Below are 10,834 nucleotides of genomic sequence, written 5' to 3'. Positions count from 1 at the left end.
AATTGTACAATTATCCCTTAGATAGGATAAACTCTCCTGGGGTATACAGCTTTAACATCATCATTAAAGTTGTTTGAAAAAGGAAGAGAGAATTAAAAAACAAGACTTTTTTTTTCTTCCCCCTTTGAAGCAAAGTCTCTCATTATATTGAGCAAATGCCATTCATTAACTAAAAAATGGAAGGGAGGACCCTACAAGCACTATTTGGGCAAGCTGACCAATACACATTACAGTTTTCAAAATGAAGTTTTATACTGTGTGTCACAAATCCCAGGGAAGCAGTGTCAAAATGACATTGATTTCTTTACTTGCTTTGCAATTATACCCCTTCCAGGTGTTATGAATTTCCTGGCATTTGGCTTTTTTTTCTTTGTAGGTGTTAAAATCTGAGAAGAGCACATTAGTTTTGTCCTCACTCATCGTGGCACCTGCATTACCAAACTCTTCACAATAACTGGATGCAGAAAACAGTGACCAACTGCCTCTTTGCAAAAAATTAGCATCCATCATCTTCAATCATCTGATGAGCTCTCTCTATGTGATCCATATTATCCTTATGGAAAAATTCTGCAACCATTTCTGCACCAAATGTGAAAGACATGCCTCTGTCATTTTCACCCCAGCCTAAGACATCTTTATTGGTGTCAGACCACAAAGGTCCATCAGTTCTTCGCATAATTCTCCGAATCTGCTCCATAAATTGATGATCTGGTGATAAACCTCCAGGACAGCAAAATATTTTCTCTTCCACAATGGCTGCTAGCAGTGAAAAAGTTAAAGCAGTCTGTGAAAGTTTTCCATGGTTTAATGTTATATCTTCTTTTACATTCATCATACAATCCATACATTCTATTGATGCTGGCACAGTCATGGTTTCCTCTGAGAAGAAAAAATCCTCAGGATATTTGATTCTGTTAGCCAGTAAGAGGCAGATAAGTCTCCAGTGACCGCTTCTCTCCGTCCACATAGTCCCCAAGAAACAGTAGTTGTTTTCTGATGGGAAACCACTGTACCCAAAAAGTCGATGCAAATCATAGCATTGCCCATGAATATCACCACATATTTGGAGTGGTGCTTCGAGTTCTAGTAGGGCAGGCTGACTGAGAAAGATCTCCCTGGATTTTAAGCACAATCCTTGCTTTCATTCTCCTGTAGCCAGACATTCTTGTTGTCTCGTATTGAGTTGTTGTTAAATCTTCCTGACTTGTAGCTGTGTCTCAGAAGGATCTTGTTTTGAACAAAGCCTTCTAAGGTCCCTAAGAAGTCTATTTTCTCTTAGTGTCCAAGAGAAGGAGGCCTGCCTTTGGTTTCTTTGGTCTTTAAGGACCTTCCAACTGAAGAGAAGGAATTTCTATTTATACCCTTTTTGTGTTCTTTGTGAAACATGTTGAACATTGAAATGTGTGTTCTTTTCTAAATACAACATTTTTTTTTGTGTGTGCCAATGAAGCTAAACTAGCCACCACTGTCTGTGCAAAGTCTTGTAGTTATTTTGTTCCCGAATGCAGTTCTTGTTCTTGGTTACATCGTCGACTATTCTTAAAACAAATCCAAGGTGGTAGGGATTTCTTACAGGCCCATAATTATTTCTCTCTAAAAATCAGATTTTTCAGAAATTAACATTGCTTTGAGAATATATGTTTATCAAAGACAAACTCACCAATGTCAGGTAAAAGAACTAATGAGTTAACAATAACAAGCAATATGTGCCACTGTTACTACTTATCCTTTATTTACTCATAGCTGTCTAGTTTTCATCCATGGTTGTAACAAGGATCATGCTATTAAACAAAAGAAGAGTACAGAAGTGATGCCTAACCTACCTCCCAAACAAAATGAAAATATATATTTTTTAAATTTGATCTTGCCTGTCTGGTGTGAGTAAGTGATTGATATCAACCTATGAACTTGTAGGCCACAGTTTGATTCCTAGTCAGGGCACATTGCCTTGGGAAGCAGGCTTGGTCCCCAGTAGGGGGCATGCAGGAGGCAGCTGATCAATAATTCTCTCACATCATTGATGTTTCTGACTCTCTCCCTATCACTTCCTCTAGGAAATCAATAAAATATATTTTAACAAATTTTATCTTCACTTTCCAGCAGCAAGGAATGAATGAATGGATAGATGAATGAATGAATGAATAAATAAATAAACAAATAAACAAATAAAATGAAGAGGATACATAAGCTATTCTAGTGGGTTACATTCTGCAGAAGTCTGCTTATTGCATTAATTTAGATGTATTCTGTCTCTCAAATGTTTCACTAAATATACAGCCAAGCTGAGTTAATTGCTTATTTTTCCTCAAATGTTCATAAATTGGAAAAGGCAGGTAATATTAATTGAAAGAAAGAGGACAACAAGAAAAGAATATTTAGCCTTTTAAAATTTACTATTGTTTTATTCTTTATTTCAAAAAATAATATTAGTTTAAAAATTATTGACAGTCCATAATTATTACACAAGTTTATGCCTTCCATTACAGAGCCTCAAAAATACAAAAATAGCTCAAAGTAGAAATAAAAGGTCCCAACAATATAAAGATTTGATATTAAGGAAAAACTTGACATAGGCAGTAGTAAAAGTAAAAGAGAAGAAAAGAAAAGAAAAAAGAAAATAAAAAAGAGAAGATGAAAGAAAAGAAAAGAAGAGAAAAGAAAAGAAAAGGAAAGGAAAAAGAAGAAAAGAGGAGGAAAGAAAAGAAAAGCTCATTGAGAAATCTGGACCATGTCCTTCACACTGCAATATTCATGCTTTAGGATGTGTGATCACCTATAGCATTAATAGAAAAGGTTAATTATTGGGGAAATCAAGTCTATGTCTTTATCTGAGATTGTGGTGGAGATTGTGTGAGAGGAGAATTATAGAACTTTCTTAACAGAATAATTCATAATAAGTTGTCATAAGTTATGGTCTAAGAAAAGAAAATGTAGTGCTAACAAGTAATAAGAAAGCCATTTCTGAGTTTTGTTTACTATGCATCCTTACTTTTCAGAAAGACTTTGGTGTTTGAAGATTCCAAGTAGGGAATGAAATAAATTTTGTTACAGCGGGGTGAAAAAAGAAAAGGTGTAGATACTGGAGTATCTCAAGAGGAACTCAGAAATGAACTAGTTACTTTGTAATCTTCCAGATCAAGGGTGATGTGATATCATATCAGATGTATCAGCTTCTCTAAAAAGCCACTTTGCATTCTCTCTTTAATCCTCATCTTAATGCTGTATAAGCACCTGATTTTGCTTCTTAGGCACATTTCTAGAGGTTTATATTTAATGAAAGATATTTTCTCTTGATGGGATTTATCTTAGAAGTGATATGTGCACAAAGAAGATTTATTCTTTGGATACCTTACCTGTGATTTCTAGGTCAGAGATTTTAAGATAGGGTATAATAAAGAATTTCATGGACAAATACCAGAGGCAAAAGTATTGTAGAACCTAAATGTATATATTAAAACCTATAATAATGCAATGCCATGATTTTGTGTGGTACTTTTAACAAATGAGGTAATAATTTACTTACATAAATGTATATACTGTGTAGTGGTTTTTTTTTTGTTTTTTTTTAATATATTTTATTGATTTTTTACAGAGAGGAAGGAAGAGTGATAGATAGTCAGAAACATCGATGAGAGAGAAACATCGATCAGCTGCCTCTTGCACACCTCCTACTGGGGATGTGCCCGCAACCAAGTTACATGCCCTTGACCGGAATCGAACCTGGGACCTTTCAGTCCGCAGGCTGACGCTCTATCCACTGAGCCAAACCGATTTTGGCTGTGTAGTGGGTTTTTAAAATAATTTATATCATATGAAGAAGACTCCTAAAATTGGAAAATGACATAGATTGAAATGACTCAACATGTGAGAAATGTAGAAATTTAAGTTCATGTGCTGTAATAAGAAAGTTTTATCTCTGCTATATCTGAGATTTTGGAGAAACAATTGAGAAAAAAATAACTGGCAGCTTTCATTTAAATAGTAAGTTATCTTGTTATAGACACATCATCACCATGAGAAGTTTTTTATTTCCAGATTTTTTTATAAGGTACAATGGATGTGTGCACAATTTTTTATTTTATTTTGAAATGTGAGGGATAAAAAGGTGCATTTATGATTGTCAAGTCCCCTTTCAGTGACCTTCCTTATATTCCCTTTCCACTTAGCTTTTGTAGTTTTGGGCAAACAAATAAAAATAAAAAGGCTAGAATGTTGCAAGTGGACAGAAGGCTTTAAATTTTTCTTTTGGCTCTTACAACCTATATGACCTTGGAAAGTTTTATTTAAACTCTGTGAGCCATGAACTCTTCATCTATTCAAACAAAGATACATAGAATATGTTTATGTGGGTTAGTCTGATAAATGGACACACACACACACACACACACACACACACAGCACAAGGTCAGTGATACTTACTTAATTACATTTAGGTATGTATAATCTCTGAGCCCACTACTAATATATGTATACTTCCTAAACCTTGATTTTCAGATGCTTATAGATATTAAAAACTGGTTTCAACATAAATGATATATAAAAGCAATTATATTTAGTGGAAACTATATCTGTGTATTGAAAGCTAAACATGCGTATACATTTTTAATTATCATTACCAGGAGTCTTTTTGATTATCTCAACTTAATTTTAACGTGGGGAATGTTCCTAAGAAATGGATTTTGAAACACAGTGTGTTGGTCTGAGTAAATTCTGCTTGCCCAGTATAAAATAGATTGGCACTGACATTAGGTATTTTCACCATCCCCTTTGACATTACTGTTCCCAAAGTAATAAGTAGGTACTCCAGAGATATGAAAGAAGAAAAAAGATGTTGTTTTGTTTTTGTTTTTTACTTAGGAATAAACTTAACCAAGGAGGTAAAAGACCCAGAAACTATGGTACGTTGAAAAAAGAGAAAAAGGAAGATATAAACAAGTGGAAGAATATACTGCATTTATGGATTGGTAGAATTAACATCATTAAAATGTCCATATTACTCAAAACAATCTATAGATTCATTGCAACCCCTATTAAAATACCAATGGTTTTGAAATATTTTGTTTTATATACTTTTAAATAAAAGTCTCTAGTTTTGTGACAAAGGTAAAATGCCAAGCTATACCTATTCTTGATATCATAAACTTCTAAAATAGCTGATTTTGAAGCAGCTTAAATTTTGAGTTTTATACCTAGTAAGTAATTAGAAAAGTATTGGATATGATATTTGTTATACATTCTCTTTGAAAATGAACGTTCACTGAAGTTTCACAAGATAAATATCAGTCACTTATTAAATATGTCCTCAAATGAGGATTTATTTAAAACTTTAGATGTTTAGGTAACTGAATGTATTTCCATTATTTTTTATTTCAATAAGAATTATTTTTAAAATAGATGCCACTAAATAATTTAGTAATTTTAATTTATTCACATGAGTTAATTTTCATCATGAATCTTTCAGATTAGAAATAAAATTATTATACTTTAGAAAAATGCCATATATGCTCATTCCTGAAAGTAATTATTGGATGACTTTTTGTCTTTTATTAATACTAGCACATTAATGAGACTCAAGAAATGATTAATATAAATCTAAATATACTCTGTTTATATTCAATTTTTACCTTTTTCTCAAGTCAGTACATTAATCAATACAAGTAAATACCATTAGTTACTATACATAAGAGAAAAGATATACAGTAGATCTGAACATAAAATATATGTTAATATATACAATAAAATTCAGAGATGTATGCATATATTACATATATTTAATACTAGAGGCCCAGTGTACGGATTCGTGCACATCGAAAGGAAATTAATTAGAAGGTGGCCGGCGGGACAAAACTGGGCAAGATAGGCAGGACATACCCTGGAGCCAACCTCCCGCAGTCCCTCCTAGCCAGTCACAGCTGGGGCAGCACCAGGGCTTAAAGGGCGTCTGTGGAGTGAGCGGGGTACCTCTGGCAGGTGGGGTCCCTCAGCCTGGCCAGCAGGGATCAGGCCAAAACCAGTAGTCTGACATCCCCCAAGGGGTCCTGGAGTGCAAGAGGGCACTCTGCAAAGTTGCCATCACTCAACAGCTCCTGCATTGAGTATCTGGCCCCTGGTGGTCAGTGCACATCATACCTACTGGCCGGTCAGCTGTTTTACAATTGGCTGGTTGGCTGGTTGCTTAGCCTTATATATATATATATATATGACTAGAGGCCCACTCGTGCATGGGGGGGTGGGTCCCTCAGCCCGACCTGCACCCTCTCCAATCTGGGAGCCCTCAGGGGAGCCCACTCTAATCCAGGAGCCCTGATGGCTTAGGCCCACTCCCCATGGTTCTCTGCTCTCTGCAGGGCCTGGCTGCTCCTTGCCCAATGTCCAGAGGCCCTCCGCGGCCAGGGCAGAACACTTGCCTTGTCGCCACAGCAACAAAACAAGCATTCCACCAGGCCGCTCACACAGCCCATTCTCAGTGGCTGCTCCCCCAGTACTGGGGGCCGCCATCTTGTGGCTATGGGCGCCACCATCTTTGTGATGGAGTGATGGTTAATTTGCATATTACCCTTTTATTAGATAGGATTATGTATAAAAGTTATGTATATATTGCATGTACATACATGAAAGCATTCAGCCATTCTTACTTCCTACCCACAATATTGCTTTTACACCGGTGCATGAAATTCATGCAAGGGAGGGGGTGTCCCTCAGCCTGGCCTGTGTCCTCTCACAATCTGGGACCCCTCAGATATTGTCGATCCTAAACCGGCAGTCAGACATCCCTCTCGCAATCCAGGACGCTGCATGCACCAGTGACCATACTTTTCTTACAGGTGAAAGGCATCTTGCTGTTGTATGGGCAGCTACATTTTTTTTCCCTGATTATGAAAAGTAGTACATAACATGATCCTTCTGAGACAGTAGTACCATTTCCCCATCTTATGGGTGGAAAAACTGAAGCAGAGAGAAGTTAAGTAATTGGCTTTGTCACAGAGTTATAAGTGTCAGAGTCAGGGCTGACCACAAAATGTGCAAGCCAGAGTCCATGCACGTCACCGCTGCATCATCCTGTTTTTTCAGTGTTAGAATAGCCTTGCCAGGTTTTAATTTTTAAATCTAAGAGACTGTTCCCAATATATAGGGTAGGGTCCTTAGGCCTTGCTGGCAATCAGGGCCATCTGTGGAGCGACTGGCAGATGGGGTGATCGGGGGGGGCCCCACTGGCACTCGCCTTGGCTGGCATCCTAGCACTGCCCACTGGCCGGCCCTGCCCCCCAATTGCCGCCGCCAATCGCCTTCCTCTTGGGAGGCAGATGCTCAACACAGGAGCTGCCTCCAGTTGGGGGCAGCTCCTGTATTGAGCGTCTCCCCTGGTGGTCAGTGCACGTCATAGCAACCAGTTGTTCCACCATTTGTTCCCCTGATAGGTCTATTTGCATATTAGGGTTTTATTATATAGAATGGCAAATTATATATCATGCTATCATGCTTAAGCATATTTTCTTCATAGCTTAACATTATCATTTTCTTGGAGTTCAATAATTTCAAGTCTAATGTAATCAACATTTTATACTTCTCAGTTTATATTAGAGCATTGTGTATGACAAGATCAATTTTTCATGCACAATTCTATCTTAAACACATTATCACACTTATTGTGGGATGTGTTGATACATTATATATTTTAACATTGTGCCTGTGTTTATTAAAAAAAACAACTGTCTATTTTTAGGTATATTTGTCCAAAAAATAATATGGAATGATTTATGAAAGCTAACTCTAAAAATTTGGGTTTTATTATGCATATAGAAAATGAATAGCTAAATGTTATTAATATGAGCTTTTCTGTGAGGAATTATAATCATGTATATTCTTCAAAATTTTTGTTTCCAGAGACTGAGAAAAAGTAATTTACACTCTCAAATACTTTATGTTTGTTGTTCCTTTTTGAGTACGTTTGTATCATCTTTAAAATAATTCAAATGACCTTTTGAAAATGAAGAAGCAGATTGACTGAAGAGACCAGAATTTTATGTGCTAATATGAGACTCTTAGAGCCATTGTCTAGATTAAGGATAAAGTAATATAAGATGACAATACATTTTTGTGATTGATGGAAAGAACAGTAATGAGAGGCACATTTAAAATATTATTTTTCTTATCTCTGATGCAGAAAATGGCCTAGTCTATCTAATGACTAGTTCAATTAGAGTAATCTGCTTGACCTTCAGAAGTATTCCTAAAGTCAACCTCACAGGATATGTAGCAAGTAGTATAACTTGGTGTGAAATGACCTTGGAAAAGTAATAATTATATTAATCAGTATTATTATAAATAAGTAATATATATAATTAAAAACTCAGTATATACATAAAAAGTCAAGAGATAAATATTCAAGTTTTGTTGTAATAGATCTGACAATGTTTTTGTATTTATACAATACAAGGAACAGTTAAATGTTGACAAGAAAAAAATAACTAATTCCCAAAGATAATTAATACTAGCACATTAATGAGACTCAAGAAATGATTAATATAAATCTAAATATACTCTGTTTATATTCAATTTTTACCTTTTTCTCAAGTCAGTACATTAATCAATACAAGTAAATACCATTAATTACTATACATAAGAGAAAAGATATACAGTAGATCTGAACATAAAATATATACACAATATATACAGAGGAATTTTACTATAAAACCAACCCAAGTAATCAACACAAACATTGAATCATATCAAGTTTACAGATAATTATGGATACATATAATAGCAGCAATGATATATTACTTAGTATTAATATGACTAACATGTTATAATTAACAATAGTTAATGTTAATAAGACTAACATGTTATAATATACATCCACATAACACCTATTTTTTTGGCAAGAGTGAGGGGTAAAGGATAGTCTTATACATTGGTGAGTGAAGTGTGAAAAGTTTGTAGCTATTTTAGAAGGCAATGTGGAAAACGTATTATATTTTAAAATATAATCAATCTAATTTAAGAGAATGTAAAATGTAGCAATTTTTTATGAGAATACATACATAGTAGAATTCATTTAAACATTTTTTCATTAAAGCAAAAATATAATCAATATGAGAAAAGCTGATAAAGTATGCTACATATATTCTATGGACTATTCTGTAATCATTAAGCAGACAGATTTACTATTAAACATTATTAATAGGACACAGAAGTAATTTCATAATGTACTGCTGAATGACAAAAAGCAGGCTTTAGAAAATTGTGTATTACATCTTATTTTTGGAAAAGTTAAGGGAATGTCTAACAGATGTGTCTTCATATTTACCTAAGAACACAGCAAAACTTTGTTTATGAACATTGAATTCTATTGAGATTACAGCTAAACTTGCCATATTACTTTATTCCTGATATGAAAGGGAAGAGGCAGAGAGAAAAAGTTTCTAGTCTATCTGTAGCCCCCTTTTATATACCATACAATCCTTACTTGCTCCTGTAAGGTATTACTACTTTTCATAAATAGCATTCATTGGCTCTTTTGGAAGCTTGACCCTTATTGTATTCCTGGAGAGGTTAAAAGAGAAAACTATTGTGGTTCCAAAGCTTAATTATATCAGAATTTTTATGTAATAGGAAATTAAATTAGCCTTGAAGCTACTTATTTAGATTTTCAGAGTACATATTTAAGTATTTTAGTTTAAATCACTTATGTATTTGAGCTTAGGCCCTCTAAAATGCTGTCAACAACAACAACAAGAACTAATTGTATCATTAGCTAGGTGACCCATTAGAAAATAGTTGCTAACTAATAATTAGATTAATATTATTAAGTTGACTTGTCAATTGACTTTGTCAAGTGGTCAGTACATAATCAATTGGTGGAAATAATATCACTGATTTAGACTGAAAATAGTAGAAAGAAAAAAGTATTTATATTTAGCATCAAAGCTAAAGTGAACTGTGTAGACAGAGCAAAGTGTCCTTGATATGAAGTACAGTGTTAAAACTATTTTATGTAAGATGTATTAAAAACAAGCATTGATGTGGAAAATGATAGGATGGTATTATATACTAAGTAGAGGCCTGGTGCACAAAAACTCGGGCACTCAGGGGAGGGGGGTATCTCTCAGCCCAGCCTGCAACCTCTCGCAGTCTGGGTCCCCTTGGCAGATGTCCAACTGATGGCTTAGGCCCACTCCCCTAGGGAGTGGGCCTAAGCCGTCAGTTTGTCATCCCTCTGGCAGTGGGGAGTGGGCCTAAGCTATTAGTCGGACATCCTTAGTGCTGCTGTGGAGGTCGGAGAGGCTCCCGCCACTGCCACTGCACTGGCCAGCCATGAATCAGCTTCTGGCCGAGTGGCACTCCCCCTGTGAAAGCACACAAACCACCAGGGGACAGCTCCTTCATTGAGTGTCTGCCTCCTGGTGGTCAGTGCACTTCATAGCGACTGGTCATTCCTGGCTGTTCTGCCCATTAAGGTTAATTTGCATATCACCCTTTTATTATATAGGATCTTCCCATGATTATGCATTCCCAAATAATTGATTACATTTATGTCTCCTTGTTAGCTATGGAATAGAAATAATCATTTTGATCCCCACTTATCTATTTGACACAAGAAATATCACTATAATTATATATTTACTAGAGGCCGGTACACAAAATTCATGCACGGGGTGGGGGTCCCTCAGCCTGGCCTGTGCCTTCTCTCAGTCCGCAATCCCTCAGGAGATGTCCTTGGGGGAGCAAGCCTAAGTCAGCAGTCAAACAGCCTTAGCTCTGCTACGGAAGCAGGAGAGGCTCCTGCCACAGCTGCTGCGCTTGCCAGCCATGAGCCCAGCTCAGGGCTTCTGGC

The 10,834-nt window shown here is 35.9% G+C and overlaps 1 pseudogene across 1 annotated transcript; it reads right to left on the bottom strand.

The window, feature by feature from the left end:
* Nucleotides 1-284: 284 nt before the first annotated feature.
* On the bottom strand, nt 285-6,498 carry LOC308244048 (serine/threonine-protein phosphatase PP1-gamma catalytic subunit B-like; annotated as a pseudogene). Its single transcript has 2 exons — nt 6,408-6,498; nt 285-1,256 (listed from the first exon to the last, which is right to left on the bottom strand). The product of its transcript is annotated as a serine/threonine-protein phosphatase PP1-gamma catalytic subunit B-like (transcript).
* Nucleotides 6,499-10,834: the final 4,336 nt, after the last annotated feature.

This window comes from Plecotus auritus, assembly GCF_963455305.1.
Source record: "Plecotus auritus genome assembly, chromosome: 3".
Classification (NCBI taxonomy): domain Eukaryota; kingdom Metazoa; phylum Chordata; class Mammalia; order Chiroptera; family Vespertilionidae; genus Plecotus; species Plecotus auritus.
Note: the sequence above shows the minus strand (reverse complement) of the source record. Positions and strands in the feature narration are given on the sequence as shown.